Genomic DNA, 19,804 nt, shown 5'->3' on the forward strand with positions numbered 1-19,804 from the left:
GAGTTGAAATCGCGTGTAACTTGATCATGCGGTGGATAAATTCGGGATAGGTATTTATTGGAGCCGGCATTAATCCACCAATGAAAAATAATTGTGGGGTGCAGAAGCACCTTTCATTTTATTAGGTGTCCCCAGAGAAAGCTTCAAATAAGTTCTGCGTAAAATAGAAATAATAGTTCCGCGCTATTTTCGAAAATCAAAACCATCTCCAATAGGAGGATCAATTTTCCTTGGAATTTATTTAAAAATCCCAAAAATGACTCAGCCTGAATTGTCGTTAAGGCTGCCGATAGTTTTGAGAAGAAAATTCCCCAATTCTTCAATGAAAAGTGAAGAGGGGGCACATAATTATTTTCTTAACCCAAAAATTCCGATCTTTTTAAAACTTCGCAACCCTAGTAGCACAAAATATTGAATGCACAGACATCCAATATTAAAAAGAGGTTCAATTTCTTTTTGATATTATCTACACATAGAATATTTATTCTAGATTAAGAAGCAAATATTTTTTCCAAATATACTGCAAATATTTTTCAAATATAAAGTAAATATTTATTTAATATTGGAAACACTTTTTTTTATATTCCACGAATATTTAGTTCATATTTTCTAAACATTTATTTCACATTTTTAGTGTGTGTATATAATATTTGGAATCAACATTTTTTTCATATTAAAAAGTGTGGCTAAAACAATATTTTTTTAATATTCGGAAAAAATATTTAACCAATATTTTGTGCTACTAGGGAATTTTTTGTTTCTGCTAATTTTTTATTCTTCAGGGTGAAAACTGCCCTTAAAGAAACCCCCCTGATAGGTGTTTTCCTATTTTTCTGTATGCCTTTCAAAGTTTCAAAACACTCGGAATCTTCGGGTTCCCGAAGTTTCACCGTAAAGAATTCTAAAGGTGGAAGAATGTTCCGTTTTCAATCGCGAATAAGTGGTAAGGTGGATGGGAGTGCGCGAGATGCGAGTCCATTGCGGGGGAGGGCTTATTAATGACCACGGGTTGCCTTATCTTTTCCACTTCCTGTTCGAGATACATAATACGTGGGCCGTACACGTAACCGTTGCTGCATCTCTGCAACACAGACCGTTCGACTTCGGCGTGCACGTTCGCGTGTCGCGATTCGTTTGCAGCGACAAGCGCTCCCTTCCCTGCCGTGCAGGAAAAGAAAGGAACTGCGCTCTACCCTAGCAAAAACCACGCTCGCCGATTGCTATCGTGGATGTGTTCAAAGATCTGCACGAGCAACTTCTGTTTAATCTTGCTTGCCAGACTGCTGACTGACTGTAGCTACTTAAAATTATCATGGGGACATTCGACCGAAGTTACAGAGTAATATTCGCCAGCACAGTTCGAAGCTTGAGGCTTCCGACTTCGAACTTACTTAGGGGCCGTCCTTAAATTACGAAAGGATAATTTTGGCGATTTCTTACCCCCTCCCTACCCAGTATAAGAATTCGTAAGATTTGATATTGCACCCCCTCCTTACGCAATATTTTTTACATTGAATTTTTTAGTTACTAAAATTCTTGTAAAGCTTTTAGGTATATAATTCATTTACCTCGGTTTCGGGAAATATAAACTGAAACCACTTTTTTGGAACATTAATATGATAGAATTTGTATTTATTGAAAATTAGGTTGAAAAATTATTTAACCTAATAAAAGCTGTCTAAAGTCGAGAGACTTTCGGATATGTACGCATAACTTCCGAAAAACAATAGTTTTTTAACTGAAACTTTTTTTTTAAGTAGTTCATAATACTATGTAAAGATAGTAAAAAAACAGGGAATCTTCATCAAGCCGTTGACTCGTAAAAAAATCCACAAAATGTACACATTTCCCGAGGGTTCAAACGGGTATACCCCCTTAAAGTACTTGCCACCATTTATACCCACACCGTTCACAACTTTTCACCCCCTATCTCGCACTCGCAGCGATGATTATCTGCGTTCCGCTAAGGACGTCATAAAAATCTGCGAAACTGCGACTGTCTCGATTAAACGAGCCGTTCCGGGTAAAAATACCCTAACAGCAAGCGGCGTTGATAAAGATTCGGTCCCCTCGCGAATTCCCAGCCGCGCCTTTACAAATTACCCCGGGTTTGGTCCGAGATATCGCGAGCAGGCCAGCGAATCCTTAAAAACCCTTAAACGGAACGGAAAAATATTCGAGGAGGGCGGGGGGTGGGGGTGGGGGGTGCGATGATGAAATAAGCCATTAAGTCACGCCCTCCCCCCGTGCCTTGCCGTGTAATATCACGGGAGGAGCAACGTAATCTCGTCTAATGTCGGGCAATGAAACGTAATAGCATAATGTATCACCCGCGTATCGCGGACGCGGGTTCGTCGCGTTCCACGCAGTCCTGGGGAAAATGTTATGCAAAGCGCCGTCTTCGGGATAGTTCACCTTTTCGGAATTCTAATTACGTCGCTCGGGGTCGGTGGGCCAATAAAGAAAACGGGGACGTACGAGGCACAGTTGCGCCTTGGAATTAATTATGCCGCGCGATGATAATCCCGGATTACTCTGCGGGCCGAGTACGTGCGCGATCTTGCGGGGGGGAATTAAGCTCATCGGTTAATTGGGTAGCGCAGAGTGAGGGCGGTATTCCCAGTCGCTACTTATTCTTAAGCAAATGCTTAAGCATTCGGTATCCTTTACTAGCTACTAGGTTAATAGAGGATGACGCATGCTTAAGCATTTGCTTAAGAAAAAACAGCGACTGAGAATACCGCCCTGAGAGGAGGTATCGAGGAATTACGGTTTCAGTTGTGTCTAATTTCTACTCAATACGAATAACTGCAAGAATTATTCATTTCCTTCAAAAACATCTTCATCGACGTCTAATAATTAGTCGCTTCTCCAAATATCGTCCCAGGGGGTTCACTGAAGTATAGGGCCACGTTTCCAGTGCTGCCCTCTGCATAAGCACGTCACGTGCGCGCATGCGCGCGCAATAAACCAAGGCTTATGGCGCGTTCGTCTGTGGCGATCAACAGCAGCGCCATCTACCGTGGTCAAACAGTCAACACTTTTGCTTGCGCGACACCCGCGACCAGCCGCGCGCCATCGGATGCATTATTCACGAGGCTGGCGTGGCAAGGGTTGTCCGAAATTCAATTCAGTAGCTCGCGAAGGCAGCGCCGTACGTGATTTGCCTCCGGCCTGGACCCCGGATTCTCGTCCCACTGTTTCCTCCTTTATTTTTGTCTTCTGTTACCGAGTCCCCCTCGCCTTCCTTCCTTTCACTTCCTTCGTTCGCGTGTTACTCGACTAATCGACCAGAGATACGGGCGATGGAATTGTTATCGGGGACGATGTAGAGGGGATTAAGCAGACGACGATCTTCCTTTTACTTTCGCTCCTTCCTTTTCCCACCCTGCCTATCCACCCTGCTCCGGGGGGCTTCCACTTTTCTCTTTGCAATTGGGTGCCTCGCGGCTGACCGCAACGACTCCGGTGTATTGGGAGCTACAGCATGGCCGTCGCGTTATTAAGTCCACCGCGTGAAACGATTTTCGATGTCCGCGTCCTAGCGGGTGTCTGGGAAATTGTGGCGCGCAGGGGAGGATGTTCCAACGAGTCTCTAAAGCGGAATGTACAAGGCGTTTAATTAGGTGAACGAGGAAGAAATTGCCTGCTACTTCTATCACGGTTCCCCGCAAACTTTTCTTTGCGATTCTTCGGGTCACCGAAGTTCGCTGAACCACGATCATGTTTATCTCCAGAGCCACCACCCTCGAAGCATTTCCCAAAGATCTAAATCAATCAAATTACCGGAATAATCAATGCCCCGTTAAGAGTGACTGCATTAGTGCCGCAATTACTCTGCCCCGAAATTCGCCGAAGCTGCTCGGTCATCGAAATTCGATTTGGTGGTGAACAGAAGGCGAGCACAGTTGGCGCGTCCGGCGCAAAAAAGGACGCAGCTCAAGAGAGCGCGGCGCGCATCTAATTTCCCCCGTAATTTGCCGTAATTTCGCTAATGGGCTACAGTAGCGGCGTGATATAATGGCATTAACTGCGCTATTAAATCGCTTTTATCGCGCCCTATCGGTATTCCATTAATATTAATGGTCGCGTGGTCTGCTGATCGGGGTAGACGTTTCCACGCGGCGCATTGTTTCCCCTTGGAAGCGATTCCGCAGGCGAAATCTGTCCTGCCGCGTTGGGCTTTAATCCGTCGCGGATCAAAGGGATTTCCCGTGGCCAGGGGATGCAGGAAAAAGGCGCTTGGAGCTGGCCGGGAGTCTAGGGTGGATTGTTTCGTCGCGGGATAGGTGCCGGATAGCTCGGAGATCTGCTAGAGGTCTGTTACGTGGAAAGATCGCGATCTGGTCGGTCCTTTCGATGGGATTGAGGTGGGAATGGCTGGGGTGGATGAGCGCTATACATAAAAGAACGCAAGTTTCAGCAGTTTTGCTCCAAGAACCACCCCCTTGTTCTCTTTCGCCGGCGTCGACGCTCTTAGAAGAGGACGATGCGCAAACAAATCCTCTGTTCAGTCTGGCCACGGATTTTCCACCGATTTTTCCCGCCGAATTTTCTACGCCACGGACTGAACACACGTGGGATACGTATCTCTCATAAATATTGTATTAACCCCGCTTGCATTAGCCCCCCCCTACCTCTATCCAGATCTGCATACGCTGAGGATACTTTCGCGCGGAGTCCCGCTCGCCAAAATGGTTGGCTTAACGATGGAATGGCGGCGGTGAGCTTTATTATAATTTCATGTAATTTCGCTAATGGGGATTACCTGTTGGCCGGGCATAGAATAATATTAAGGCGAAACTTCCTCGCGAGGGTTTAGGCTATAATCTAGCTTACTACCACCCGACGGGGATTATTTTTCGGGGGCACGTAGCCTTGTAGCTTTGGGTCACTTTAGGATCCACGGGAGAAATGTGTCGTCGCGTGTCGCGGATAATTTTTAACCTCGGTCCTCTGCAATTTTCATCCTCGTCACCTGGAATCCTCTTTTTCGGCCACGTTACCCCTATTACGGTCTTCGGGTCTTTTTCGACCCAGTAGTGTTCTTTCTTTAAGGCTATTATGTCCCTCGGGTCTCTTTTGACCCAGTAGTGTTCTTTCTTTAAGGCTATTATGTCCCTCGGGTCTCTTTTGACCCAATAGCGTTCTTTCCTTAAGGCTATTATGTCCCCCGGGTCTCTTTTGACCCAATGGTGTTGTTTCCTTAAGGCTATTATGTCCCTCGGGTCTCTTTTGACCCAATAGCGTTCTTTCCTTAAGGCTATTATGTCCCCCGGGTCTTTTTCGACCCAGTAGTGTTCTTTCTTTAAGGCTATTATGTCCCTCGGGTCTATTTTGACCCAATAGCGTTCTTTCCTTAAGGCTATTATGTCCCTCGGGTCTCTTTTGACCCAATAGCGTTCTTTCCTTAAGGCTATTATGTCCCCCGGGTCTCTTTTGACCCAATGGTGTTGTTTCCTTTGAGGATTTTCTAACCGGGAGAGAAGCACAAGGTACTTGTTACTAATTCCGTGCATATTTATTTCTACTTTGGTCGCATTTCGTGCCATCGACGATTTTTCGATTTTCAATTCCCCTGGACGTCGATGGCACGTTGCAATTGTGATTTCGCCCCGAGAATTCACCAGGGCGGTGTTTAAACGGTTTCATGTCCCAGGAATATTTGCCATGGCTCCAATCCATTGACGATACTCCACTGTTTGACGACTTTGTTTCCCTTCTGACAAACCACCCAGCGTTTTCTCCACTGTTTCACTCGCTCGATTTAGGTTTCCTTCACTGCCTCACTGAAGTTGTATTAAATTGTGCCATGACATGCAGAGAGCTAGAACAAGGCTCTCTATAAACAGCATATTTAATTTCTTGTAAACTAATGGTGAAGCTTCTACTATACTCAAGGTTAAAGTCTTCTTCGCAATGGAGCTTCGAATTTTGGAAGATCCACCTTCTTCGCAACCTCAAAATCTACCACCCCTCTAAATCAAACTGCAGACATAACTTCCCCCGTAAACTCCAACTCCTCTTCAAAAACTCCGCGGACAATTATCTCTTTGCTAAAACAATCCAAATTCACTCTGAAGAAGGGCAATGCACCGGCCACTTTATAAAATCTCGATCTTCCCTGTCTTTCCAGAAAGAATCCACCCTTAGATGCTCCATCAATCTCTCGATCCCCCCCCGTACAGGTTTATACAGTTCCTTTGTTTCTCAACGAGTCACGCGATGGTCGGAGCGATTAATCTATCATAGAAACACCCACGCAGGCTCCGCCGGGCGAAACTTTTAATCTATCGCCCGGGAGAACCGGCCCGTCAGCGGCGATCATAATTCTCTTCTCGTTAATTGGAAACACTTCTGCGGAGGCCGCGGGCTAATAATCCTCGCGCTGATCTTTTTCCCGGATTATCCTGGCTGCGGGCGAACGGTTCTCCCTGGAAATTGCCTCCTTTAGTGGCGCCATAATTCCCGTGGAATTTATAGCGGCTTCGACACCCTCGGACGTCGAGCGGCGGACTCGATTACCATAAGTCGTGTAAAATCGAAGATTTACCGTGCAGCCGTAAAATGTCTCTGGGGCTGCAACTTTCGCGGTGTTTTATGGCGTTTCCATTGACGGGCTCAGCGACTCGTGGCTCAAGCTTCTGGGGGAATCGTTGCTGTCCATCATCGGTGAGCTTCGATAGCGGAGATCAAAACCGAGGGGGTGGTTTTTTGGGGATGATTTGTGCATCGAAATTTCGATTTATGGTTCCTTACTGTAGTCGTTTTTTTGGGTTCATTTAAATAAACTGAGATAGTTGATGGTTTCATTGTTTTTGGTAATTTAAAATATTAAGTTCAGTTGTTCGATTTTTTAATTGGTATTCCTATACCTAGTATCCTTCATGGTACTTCACTGAGCATTTGAAGCTCCAGATCTGTGACGTTTTAGGGATATGCAAGGTGAGGCACCTAACTCCACGACTTAAGGGGGAAATATACTTTCGGCAACGCTAAAACAGGCAGATTTGTGGGAATTTTTTATGGAGAAATTATGAAGCAAATTATTTTCATCTTTTTTATGCCTTTATATTTAACTTTTGAAATTACGAAAAAAAGTTGTTGTGTTAAAAATATGCATTGTAGATGGCGCTATCGACGCATCTTGCTACAGCGTCGCCGCCGAAGTTGCAAAACGGTGGGCGTAATTTAGAGAAAACTATTCAACCAATCGACTTGCCCTTACACATACAACTAGGTAATTCCAAACTATTGTCGATGGACCTCTAGTATTAAAAAGAAATTAATTTTAATACTTGAATGCTGCATAAACAGATTAAAAAATTTCCTGCAAAATCGTACTTCCTTCTCTAAGCTCTAGGATTTTGTCAATTTTCGACTCTTCTTTGGTTTTTGAGGTCCATCGACAATAGTTTGGAATTATCTAGTTATATATGTAAGAGCAAGTCGATTGGTTGAATAGTTTCCTCTAAATTACGCCCACCGTTTTGCAACTTCGGCGGCGACGCTGTAGCAAGATGCGTCGATAGCGACATCTACAATGCATATTTTTAACGCAACAACTTTTTTTCCGTATCTTCAAAAGTTAAATATAAAGTGATAAGAAAAGTTAAATAGTGAAAAAGTCGTCGAGTTAGGTGGCTCACCCTGTGGATCGAAAACGCGAATAGATGCTAAAATCCTCCGCCGTAGAGTTCGGTTACGCACTTCTGTGGCGTTGAAGAAATGGAGGCGAGTGGAAATTGAGAAAAACGGTATGGAAATACGAACAGTGGCAAGATGGCGGGCGGAGGAGGCCCCGCGCAACATAATTTCCACGTCGCGGATACGAATTTACGAGCGGAGGTGGCGTTTGCCCGAAGACGTAATTAAATTTCGTCGGCGGTGGCGTGCGTGTTTTAGTTTTCTGCCTTCTCCTTCTTTTTTTTTTCGGTTCACCGCCGCCCCCGACGTCCATGCGTGAGCGTCCTCGCGTTGAACTTGGCGCGGGTGCATCCAGCGATGAATCATGGTAATTTCGTTCATTGTTATTAAATGAAATTAAATCGTCGTTTAACCGGCGAGCACGCGTAGCAATGAATCAACGAAATCGAGCAACCGTGGGTGGGAATTAGCATGGAATTACGACGGGAAAATGGCAGCGCTGGAAGTGGGACGTTGAATTCTTTCGATTAAGATTGTGCCACGGTATTATCTTGAAGCTGGCATTATAAATTCTGCTGCTCCACATGGAATTTATTTTTATATTATTCCACTGTGCTCAATAGTGTTTGAGTTTCATTAGCGTTACGAAGACAATCAAGCTTCCACGCTCATTACTATTTCTATTAATTACTCGCCTATTGTACGGCTTGTAGTAATTGCGTGATGGAGTAATTGGTAAGCTGACATCGTCAGCATCAATTCAGAGCAATAATAACAGGCGACGTCAATTTGTAATGGCGGCTAATCACTTAGGAATTAATCAACATTGTACAGTAGCATTTTCTACGATGTCCGAGAACGACTGTGGTTAAAAACAATTGGACATCGTCCATGAAATGTCCGAACGCTGCTCCCTCGATGGTTGCTCGCATCGTCCAGTTTTTCTTCCGATTCAGAGTCGCGGGGAAGTTGGAACGGCCTTCAGGCCGGGTTATTAAAGTGTCAAAACTTCGTGAGAACCACTGGCGCGGGAAGTAGACGCGATCGTTTCGACGACGAACCTCACGGAAAGCAGATATAAGTGCACGGAACACGGGCAAGAGAATGCAACCGAGATAAATGATACCTACCTTGCTCCTCTACGTAAGCAAACTCCGATCCTAAATATCGCCGGGGCCACTTGTACGCGGCGCAAAAGAAAAAGAGATGCACCCCTCGACATCCGATTACCGGCAATCTCGATTCACGTTTCTCCGTCTGCCTTTCGTCGACCTCCGATCGTCGATCATTTTATTGCTCTATTGGGAGGCAAGTGGTTGATGGGATGTCGGGATGTTCAGCTGGAGTGTACACCCAATCCTGCATTGTGTTTGTACTCTGTAGATGATGGGGGTGTTGTTTCGCGATTCTGAATTATTTTCATCTCGCGATCGTACGGTTTGTATAATTGTTTTGGGACGGTGTGTTAATTGTTCGACGTTCGTTTTGTCAGAGGTTTGTTCCTTCAATTAAGAGAATAGAAGTTGTTGGCTTCTCAGGTGCGATAGTAGTTCTTAGTTTTGCATTTTCAATTCTCCGGGCCGCATAATCTGCAGCAGTGGACTCAAGAGAGTTTAACTTTATAGTGGGCTTTACGTATTAGAACTTGTTTGGTGGTATCGCTGGTCTATTCGATAGAACTGTCGAATTTGTAGTAGCATTCGCAGTTTAAATCGTTAATGTAACTGATTTAACTCTCGGACGGCGGGCGGTTCGATTGAGTACACGGGAGTCGGGTCCTGGGTCAGTTTCGACCCGTATTAGCTATCCCAGTATAGGCATTCTAAACGACGTTATTTTTTCTTGGAGCAGTAGAGAAGTAATTTCTTGATTTTCGAAGCTTTCTCTACTGTTAGTACACTCGGTAATGTTACGCTTGGGTTCAAAAAGACCCAGCACTCCGTGGAAAACTGCAGGTTTCTATTACATTCAATCAATGATTCCTGCAAGTAATGAAGAAACCGAAAACTTACAATTCCAAATCCAAAACCCAAAACCCAAAGATTAAAAACCGAAACAAAAAATTTGAAACCCAAAGCCCAAGATCCAAAACCAAAAATTCGAAATCCAAAACTCAAAATCCAATGCTAGAAACCCGAAACCAAAAGACCCAAACCCATTACCAAAAATTCGAAACCCAAAACTTAAAACGCAACTCGCAAAACCCGAAACTCACAATCCAAAACTCAACATCCGAAACCCAACACCCACAGCCCAAAGTCCAAAAGTCGAAACCAAAAACTCGAAACCCAAAACCCAAAACCCAAAACCCAAAACTCAAAACCCAAAATTCAAAGTCCAAAAGCCGAAACTCAAAATCCAATACCAAAAACTCGAAACCCACAACTCAAAACCCCAAACTCAAAACTCAAAACCCAAAATTCAAAACCCAAAACCCAAAACTGAAAACCCAAAATTCAAAGCCCAAAAGCCAAAACTCAAAATCCAATATCAAAAACTCGAAACCCACAACTCAAAACCCCAGACTCCAAACTCAAAACTCAAAATTCAAAACCTAAACCTCAAAACCCAAAACTCAAAATTCAAAACCTAAAACTCAAAACCCAAAACTCGGAACCCAAAACACCAAGATCCACTACCACTTCGCGACCCGGGTCGCGTCCACCCTGTCACACTATCGTCAAACAGCACCCCTGCAGTTGGCGTCGGAGGGTGAGTCTGGCAGGTAGTCATGTTTAATAAATACACGGTTGGGCGCTGCATAGTTTACACAGCCGAGCATTTCTACGCGCGGCTGCGTGGCGGCCGGGATTATCCAGAATGTCGATACAAGGCTGGCCACGCGCGCCATTCCAATTTATCCGTTTTGCCCGCCCCTCCCTTTGACCCCGTCCGCACCCGTGCGTTTTCGGGATCGCTGTGAACGATCTAAAGAGCCGGCCTTCTAATGGAGCGCGATGCTGCACGGCCGCCCGCCGTCGGGCATTTACCGCTTTCGAATTTCGAAACGGGGCCAGCGCGCGTTGCGTGGAAGCGCATGCAACGCGGTGTGCATCGCGCCACCCTCTGCAAATTGTATAGAAGAGGGTGGGTTGGAACCCGCTGCGTCTTCCGGTGAGAAGCCAGAGTTATGCGCTCGATCCAGCGTGAACCGTGGACTGGTGTGTGTATCGGTCCACTCGATGTTTGCCCAAGTTCCCTGGCCACCGGCGGAATTATTATCGAAACGCGCGTGAGGGATTTTTGGAGGTTAGGTGTTCGGAGCGTGAGGATGCCAGAGTGGTCCTAGGGTGGTCCGCGGAGGGACATTGGTTATTCCGTAGCCTGGTAGCTGGATTATCGTCGAGAATGGTAATAAAAGGATTCGTATGGCCACGCGTAGGTAGATGAATGTGGAAACGCCACGGACACCAATGCCCCTAATCAGCCACGAGGGGATCGAGCAGACTTTTATCGGTATCGGGTCGCGAGTCGTTATTTCACGGTGGTGTCGCTCGCTGCAGAGTATTATCGGTATCGGTGCAGGGCAGCCAGCGTGGTTCCAAAAGCTATTTATGCTTATTCGTTATCGAAGCACGGAATGAACTGTAATGCTATTAGGGGGCAGCATAAAACGCGTCGCGGGACACGTATTTACAATGAACGGCGGCGGGGGTGGGTCTGCACTTTAACTCCCGTTTTATTAACGCCCGTGTCACCGTCGCGCGGACGGGAATTATTGAAACGAAATGGAATTTCGTCGGGCCGCCGTCGATAACGATTCCGAACGTGTGCCTTCGTTGGACGCCCCTCTTTAATTGCGCTATTAAACGACCTGCGCGCGAGCTAACGGTGCAACGCAAACGATACTACTTTTTACCCCATCTTTTTTTTTTTTAATTGAGCTTTTCCATCCAAGTGTTTGAGTGTAGGCGGGGGTTGGTTGTCGCGCAGGGTAGTGCTACGAAATGTCAAATAGGTAATTATGTTTAAAAGTAAAGCTATGCACGTTTGTAGAGTGGCTTTATAGTTTTATGGCGAAGCTTTTTCATGCGCAATACTTGGAATATGGTTTTGAAGAGCAATGGTTACTTGAGTACAGGGGAGTTGGGGGCCTGGGTCTGTTTGGACCCATACAAAATAGTTACCATATTATAAGAATTTTAGATTAAATTCTTTTTCTTTTGGGGGTAATTCATTTGTTTGATTTCTGAAGTTATGGGTGGTACTATTTATTATTATTATTATTATTATTATTAACGGGAAACCCTTTAGTGTACAGAGATACAAAATTATTACCATTATTACATAGAAAGATAAAAATAAGAGAAAGAAATAAAATATATATATAAAATAATAAAATAAAATAAAATAATATAATTATACTCGACAGCGTGGTGCGCGGGTCGAAACTGACCCACCACGTGTTGCGTAAGTGGGAATGAGGCTTAACGCTCGATTGACACCGATCTGCTTACTTCCATCTGTCATCTGGCTTGTAATCAGGGAAGTACAATTTTAATACACTTTTATTATTGATAAAAGTGTGATTGAGAGACGTCAGTCTTGTTCGCAAACTCCAGTTGAAAATATGTAAAAAATTATACGAGTAAATGTTGGACAGGTCGATGACAGGTGTACGTGTTCTTTAATGGAAAAACGTCCCAACGGTAATCGAAATGAATTTATTTTCGTTGATCCAGTTGGAACTGTTTGTTGAAACGCACTGGAAAGTTTGTTTGCCCGCCCATCCGAGCGTGCGTTACTTTTGCAAATGGACTTTTGGTGTTTCGAAAACGCTCGATTTTTCCGCGGCCCTCTGTGTCAATGTAAAAATGCGAGTATATTTAACGAATTCACAATTTACCTAACGAAAGCGATTAAAAGCATGTGGGATTGTAAAAAGATTGATTCCAAACACAAGGTATACTTCAGACTGAATTACCTTCAATTTCCACTTTGCAACTAAAACTAATTACTCTTGTAAAGAATATTGAGAATATAGTAAATCTGTCTAAAAAAACTAGCACTTCGCCCTAAAATTCAATTTCCAGTAGACCGTTTCGTCCACCAACAGACATGCTACTCACGACACTACAAATCATTTCTGCATTTCTAGAACCACTTCCCCATTCAGAAACAATCATAACCTCTAAGATTGACTTGTGCTTTAAACGTGACACTACCTCCTTCACAATTACAAGTGTTTTTCTATTAGACCTAACCTATATATCCTACAGTCCTCGGTATACATAAATGGCGACGAAGCCAGCCACCTTATTTATATCCTACGACCAACAATAGTTAGCCTGTTGAATACTTTTGGCCCTTAGTGTACGTAACCTGCACAAGGAACAGGATCAAACACCATGTATAATTTGTTAAAGCGCCTCCAGGGAATTCCGCCTCGCACGAGGTACCTGTAGCTCGGCGCGACACCGCGATACGTGAAATCACGTCGTGCATCTACACCTGCCGGCCTCGGCAAGACTAATATTCTCTCTTATTGTTTAGATCTGCCCACGGGCCTCCGCCAGCCACGTCCCGTATCCATTTCACGCACCACGGAGCGGTAGGATCTCTGTCCACCGCTGGACAACGGGCCCTTTTAACGAACCGTTACAGGAAAATACGAGCGTGCCTGATCGCCGCTACCATCTCACGTGAGTACCGTCATTTTCTCCCCCTCTATCGCCTGGCCATTCAGCCGTAATCATTGCCTGCTTTCTGTCGCCCGTCCCTACTTCCACTTTGCGTCGTATGCATTCGATTGACAGAAGTCGAGGTGTCCAATTTGGACACTTATTGGATACTGATTTAGGAAGTCGGATGATTTTGGCGAGGTTTCTGCCTCCGTTGATACAATATCTGCGGATTGCTACGGCTAAACCGAGCAGTAGCGACATCTCCGACGCGCCTGCGCGAATAAGATGTACTAACCCGGCGCGTCAGCCCCCTAGCGCCATCTGCAGGCCCCATTGTGACTCGGTGTGCCCATAACAGGGGGCGCTGTCGTTACCGTGTACTATTCCTGCCTGTAAAAAGAATTCTGGGGGTGAAATGCAAGCGCGATGGTGCGCCGTAGGGTCACCACAGTTATCCACGAAAGTAACGAACTTGATGTGGTTGAAATATTGTCACGCGGCACAGGATATCGACGTACTATACGGCCACCCAAAATGTCCCAACGACACGCGATCCCCCGGGGAAAAACTTGGACAGCGGTTCGCCCAACGATGTTTGCGCCGGGGAGCTTTGCAGGAACCGTGGGGGCAGATAGGAGGCGATGAAGATTCATGCGAGATTACGCGATACGCGAATTGTTAAGTCCCTTAAGCCGGGCTTTCCGTGGGACTAGCAGCCTGCAGCGAGGCAAAATCTATACGCGTTTATGGACGATTATGTAGCCGCGTTTTCGGTTTACGTGCGCGAAAAACCGCGGCTCCAGGGGGGGGGGGGTAACGATAACGCGCATTTGCTTCGCGGGGGGAATGCAGATTGCATATTCGTCGAAAATATCGCCGGTGAAATGGGGGCGTGGTCGTTCGCGTCCGACTTTTGTGGATCAGACGTATTTTGATGGACAAATTTTACTTTTGTTGGAGTTCTGAAGGATTTCAGAACATTTTGAAGAAAGTTGAAGAATTTTTTTTTATTTTGTGCACACTCGTTTTGGTTTTTATTAATGTTTTATAAGGACGTCTTTCCAAGTTTTACCACTGCTTCAATTTGAATTTCGATATTTTTGTTCTAAATTCCGTAGCAATCTTGATATATCAAGCAGAAAGTGTTTGTGTGTTTGTCTGTCGCCTAAAAGCTTTCGAACGGTAAACTCTGGGGTCACGAAATGATGAGTATGTTTAGCTAATCCAGATGAATGTGACTATTTTCACAAAAAAAATAAATAAATAAATTTTTTTTTATAAAATCTGAATGTAAATTTTGAGCGAAGCCGAGCAGTAAAGCTAGTATATTATAGAAGCTTATTGCATTTAAAGTAAGCACTGAAAAGTGCAATTGTGTTACACAGGGAGTCATTATCATGGGGTCAAAGGAGAGGATTTGCCTGATCGACCATCAGGCTGTGGCATTTCCCATGGGATATTTCACTGGTTCGTGATTGCCACTTCCAATATGTTCACTCGATGCAGATAACATCGTTTTAAAAAACACGCGCGAATATTTCGGATATACAAGTCCACAGAAGCACATCTCCAACTGCAGTTGCAAAATCACTTTAAACTCCTCAAAACCCCATGCAACACTCACTAACAATTCTCTACTACCTGGCGCGGTGCCTAAGTAAATACCTCCACTAGAAATAAATCTCTAGGAACACAGAACATCTTCCGAGCCCTCGGTAAAGTGTTAAACGCAGAAATGGTGGCCGCAGATCATTACAAGGGGCGTCTAAATCACCGCCCATTATCCTCATCGACGCGTTACCTCTCGCCTCCATCGTACCCGTAGGATCGTGCATCTCGAGCGAGCCCTGAACGAGCAAAAGGAGCAAAAGGAGCACGCGGAGCGAGGCGAAGGAGGTTGGAAAACGAAAACAGATCGAGGAGATCCAGCGGATCCCTACGTGCCGGTTAGGGCGAAGTCAGCGGGGTTATCGTCTGGCTGCGTTGACTTTCAGCCACGAAGCAGGAGGGGCGACCACTGCGGGGCAACGTGGCCGAGAGAAAGGGCACGGACTCGTAGAAACGAGAGTCGGATCCACCAGCCAGCGCTTGGCTTGCACGCGAAAAACGGAACGGAGATAAGGTCGATCGCAGGCGGGGTGGTATCCGTAGGCGCCGCAAGACCACGAGGGAGCGTGGCGGAGGGGCCCTCCGCGTGCTGCGTCGCACGACCTTTTAATGAATTGGCCGATAGCGACACCCGGGGAATTATATCGCCGCCCCGTTACCAGGGAACCGTGTAAGCGGCCTGCGCGAGGGAAAAAAGAGGAATGCGGCACCGTGGAAACGAGCTGGGGATCGCTGCTGACCGATAACCAACGGGCGACCTGTTTCATCTCTGTAAGTGTTGCACTTGATGCGGCTGATTGGGTCCGCTACTGCGCACCGCGCGGGTTAACGCACGCGAGCCAAGTTTTTCGAGGCTTTGTGGCGAGAGCGGACTGTGCGAGTGGGCATGGTGCATTTGGAGAATCGAGCCGTGTATTTTGAAGCGGCGCAAGTCCACTTTGTCTTGTTCGTAGAGATCTCGTAAATGAAAACATAACCTCGCTTTGTAACCGTAGCAACAGTGTTACCGATTCTCTCAGGAATACACCTACAGTGAGTGACGAAAATATTCGGATACTTTTTAAAACCGCATAACTTTTTTTTAAAATTAATCCAAACAATTTGAGTTTTTTTGAGAAACTAGAAGAATTAGTTTGCTAAGTGACGTGTTTCGTCGTTTTGAAAAAAATGCACTTGGTCGGAATAGCAAAAAAAATAGTAAAGGTCGTTTTTTAAACTTTCTGTTTTTTTTTGTTTAAAAAAATATATATATATTTATATACATTAAACAAAAAAAGTAAGTATATATATATACTTTTTAGTATATATATATATACTATTTATATATATTAAACAAAAAAAGTAAGTATATATATATACTTTTTTTAAACAAAAAAAAAACAAAAGTTTAAAAAACGACCTTTACTATTTTTTTTGCTATTCCGACCAAGTGCATTTTTTTCAAAACGACGAAACACGTCACTTAGCAAACTAATTCTTCTAGATTCTCCAACAAACTCAAATTGTTTGGATTAATTTAAAAAAAAAGTTATGCTGTTTTAAAAAGTATCCGAATATTTTCGTTACTCACTGTACACCACTTTCAAAATAAATGGTTCGATTATTGAAGGTGTAGATTTCGTGGACTAGTTACAGGGGAGATTGTACAGGGGCGTGGAGAAATGGTTGCCATTGTTCGGGGGCATTTGAAGGGAGATTGGAGTTAGAGATACAAGTTGTGATGGGTTCTTGGTGCCACTTTCGTTGCTTCCTAGCACTATTTTACGGTACCCCAAAAAGTCCCACAGGACTTACGACGCTTCTTCAACAGCAACCGAGCCACGCGAATGTCCCTGCCCAGCGCAGGGATTGGTGAGGGCATTAGCGCGTGACCAGCGGAGTTTATTAAGTGAAACTGAGAATTATAGACGGCAGTTGGACACGGTCGAGCGAGAACGGTAGCCGGAACCGGTCGCCTTAATGGGGGGGCCAATATCGACGCCTATGCGCGATTCTTCTTCGCCAGCTTCGATTAGCGGTGATTTGCATTAAACAGGTCGAAAGTGTCCCGATGACCAGGCCGTAACTTGAACCACCGGCGCGCCGTAATTAATATCGAATCGACCGTACCGAGAATAAGTTTCTCGGCCAGCCTCAGTGGCGTAGCCTGTCGGTCCTCGGGGCGCTAATTGCGACAGGCTACAAGGGTCCTCGCGGTGTCTGGCGCGTTTATGCGCGAGCCTAGATATCGGCGTGTGTAATTTCACACCTGCTGGAAATGGAGGAGCGCAAGTGCGGTTGAAATCGAGTGCGCGTCGAACTCTTCGGCAGAAAGAGTTTCTGCGGTCGTCCTTAAATCGCCACCGAGACGGGAACAAGTTCCCACTGGGGGGGAAGTTGGCACGGGGCTCTCTAGAACCTGTCCCCACGCTTTTCGACGGCATGTTAGCCAATATCGCGGAGGCAGAATCGATTTGGAAGTAGCTGCCGCTTTAGGAACTTCGGTTGGCCGAGTCTGAAGGTTGTAGCGGACCTCGACGTCGGCCATCTTGTTGCTTGCTCGAATACACGTTGATTTGTAGAAACGTGGAAGACTTTGGTGACTAGAATGAATTTTAATAGTGTTCGCACAGTGGTGCATTGACGCGTGATATTGCGAGGCAGTTTGGAACAGGCAGTAAATTTTGATTCGAAGATAAGCGGTGGCCACGAGTGGCACTGTTTAAAACACGCGTCGTGAGAGGTAATTAAGATAAGGCGGGATATTATTAAGATTTAAGGGACGTTTGGATTTCGTAGGGCCCTCCAGCCCCCGTGGCCATGGATACGCCTTCTCCCCTTTGGTAGCTCAGCTTTTACCAGTGCGGTTATCCGAAATTATCCTGGCGACCCCGTTGGCCTAGGGGCAGCGCTGTTTGTTTCGGGTGCATTAAACAGGCGACTGCACCTGCAGGTCGACGATGCAGTTACAGGGCCATTTTAGTGTTACCGCGTGCTCAGCTTTGGTGGAGAAATACGGGGAACTGTGCGGTATGCATGGTGGCTGGTATGTAGATGTAGAATATGGGTTGGTACAGAGAATGCCTAGTGTCTAGACGGCTGTGGGATGGACGAGAATGCAAGAGGACAAAAGAGATCTGATTTTTTCCCTCAGGATTCCCTTATTTTCTGTGACAAACTGTGAGATGCAGTTCCATCTTATTCCACGACATCTTTCAAGTCCCCTTCGACCATTCTACCACAATGCGCCCAATAATTGTAAAAGCAGAATGCTAATTAATGTCCCCTGTTCTTGAACTGACACACTTGGCTGACGGGACCCACTCCAGATTTAATAGACAGTAGTACAACAGTTATCGGTTTTAATTAATAACAAAGTTCCAAGAACAGGAATAACAAGTATTTCAGCGTTGAGAGGTATTTTCTCAGGGATGGGGTCCGGCAAACACCCCCAGCAACGCGCCTCGACGAGGATCGAGCGTGGCTGCCCCTCGAGTCTGCCCGATAAATTTGTTAACAAATTCCAAGCCGTATAATTAGAGACGGCTCGTCTGGGCGTATCATTAAACCAAGATACCTCCCGTTAAGCACGTCCACGGTGAAATTGAAGCATCCAGCTGGAGCTGGTGCTCGCACGCCGGCCAACTTTCGCATAAAGTTGAAGCCGTGCCCGAGGCGCAAAAGCGTCTTCGAGGCAGGCGTGACCGAGCCAGCGATTCCAGATAGGGTCGACCTTTGACGTGTGCCTCGCGTTTCAAGCTTGCATTCGAGCCTCCCTCGACCTACATGCAGCGTCTACCAGGCCCCACTTCTTTTCGAGACCCTCCTCCACTGTCATCCATAGAATTATCGTCAGAAATGTGTGATAAAAATCGTGCTCCACTCGAACAGACTCTGGAAGATCGAAGCTCTAAAAAAAGGATCTAAGGCTCTTTTTACCCGAATTGTTTAAACAATCGATGGCACAAGTAGAAGTGCATATGTTGATTCTACATGGAAAACTAAGTCGAAAGTGTGGGACACAATTTTTCCCTAGTGTGCTTCGTTTTCGAGAAAAGTGAGTTTGAATTTCGGGTCGAGTGCGCGTGCACTGAAGTAGTCCTAGAGGGCGCCCCTTAGCGCAGCTCGCCCGTCGCGCGCCCTACTGCACTTCAGTGCAAGCGCACTCAGCCGAAGTTGAGGCTCAATTTTCTCGAAAACGAAGCGAGTTACGAGAAAAGTTTGTTCTACATTTTCGACTTAGTTTTTCACGTAGAATCAGCAGCCTTTCGCTCGCGACTATATAACCGCTGCGATCGTTGAAGCAGCGACAGTCCCTACTGCCGGTCGATTTCTTTCTGGCACGGAGTTAATCAACGTTCCTTTCATAGAAGAAGTTCGCCCCCCCCCCGGAAACTTGGTGTCCACCCAGCCCTCCCAATTAATCAAGCAGCCTGAGGAAACTAATTCTGGGGACCGTTCGCGTTGCGAAGCAGCTTCGATCGACGGGGCCTCGCTAGGAAGGAACGAGCCTGCACAGGCCCCTGTGTAAAATGGAGTAATTTATGGCGGGACGCAACAATGCCCGCTGCGAAATGCATTTCCCGTGGCCGTTGCTTTAACGACTATCTACGAAATATCGGCTACGGTGCGCGCAGCCAGCGACGATTTACAGTCAGCCACGATTAAGTAGCTTACCCAGAAACTTCGGCCGGGAAGTTTGGGGCGCGAGGCTACAACTGCAAGTCGCGCCGGTTGGATGCGTTAATCAAAGGATATTTGCCAATAAGACGAGGGTTGGACGAGGGCTGCTCGAGCCTAGGGGGATGAAGTTGTTGTTCCCTGGCAGCCAGGTGCTTCTGATTGCGTTTATCAATGGTGCATGGAAATTCAGCTGCACCTTCTGTTATATATTTACACATATGTAGGTATATTAGCATACAGGGTGTTTGTAAAAATACGAGTCG

At 45.8% G+C, this 19,804-nt stretch overlaps 2 protein-coding genes across 5 annotated transcripts in view; one reads left to right on the top strand and one right to left on the bottom strand.

Annotated features, from left to right (window-relative positions):
• LOC143375828 (uncharacterized) overlaps nucleotides 1-19,804 on the top strand; it is a 193,134-nt gene that overhangs the window by 13,712 nt on the left and 159,618 nt on the right. For all 3 annotated transcript variants that reach the window (XM_076825344.1, XM_076825342.1, XM_076825343.1), the window contains exon 2: nucleotides 13,141-13,289. The gene's annotated coding sequence lies outside the window, so the exon portion shown is untranslated. The remainder of the gene's footprint in view (nucleotides 1-13,140; nucleotides 13,290-19,804) is intronic.
• The window catches only part of Ror (tyrosine-protein kinase transmembrane receptor Ror), a 244,867-nt gene that overhangs the window by 11,613 nt on the left and 213,450 nt on the right, over nucleotides 1-19,804 (bottom strand). The window lies entirely within an intron of this gene.

Source organism: Andrena cerasifolii, chromosome 13 (assembly GCF_050908995.1).
Source record: "Andrena cerasifolii isolate SP2316 chromosome 13, iyAndCera1_principal, whole genome shotgun sequence".
NCBI lineage: Eukaryota > Metazoa > Arthropoda > Insecta > Hymenoptera > Andrenidae > Andrena > Andrena cerasifolii.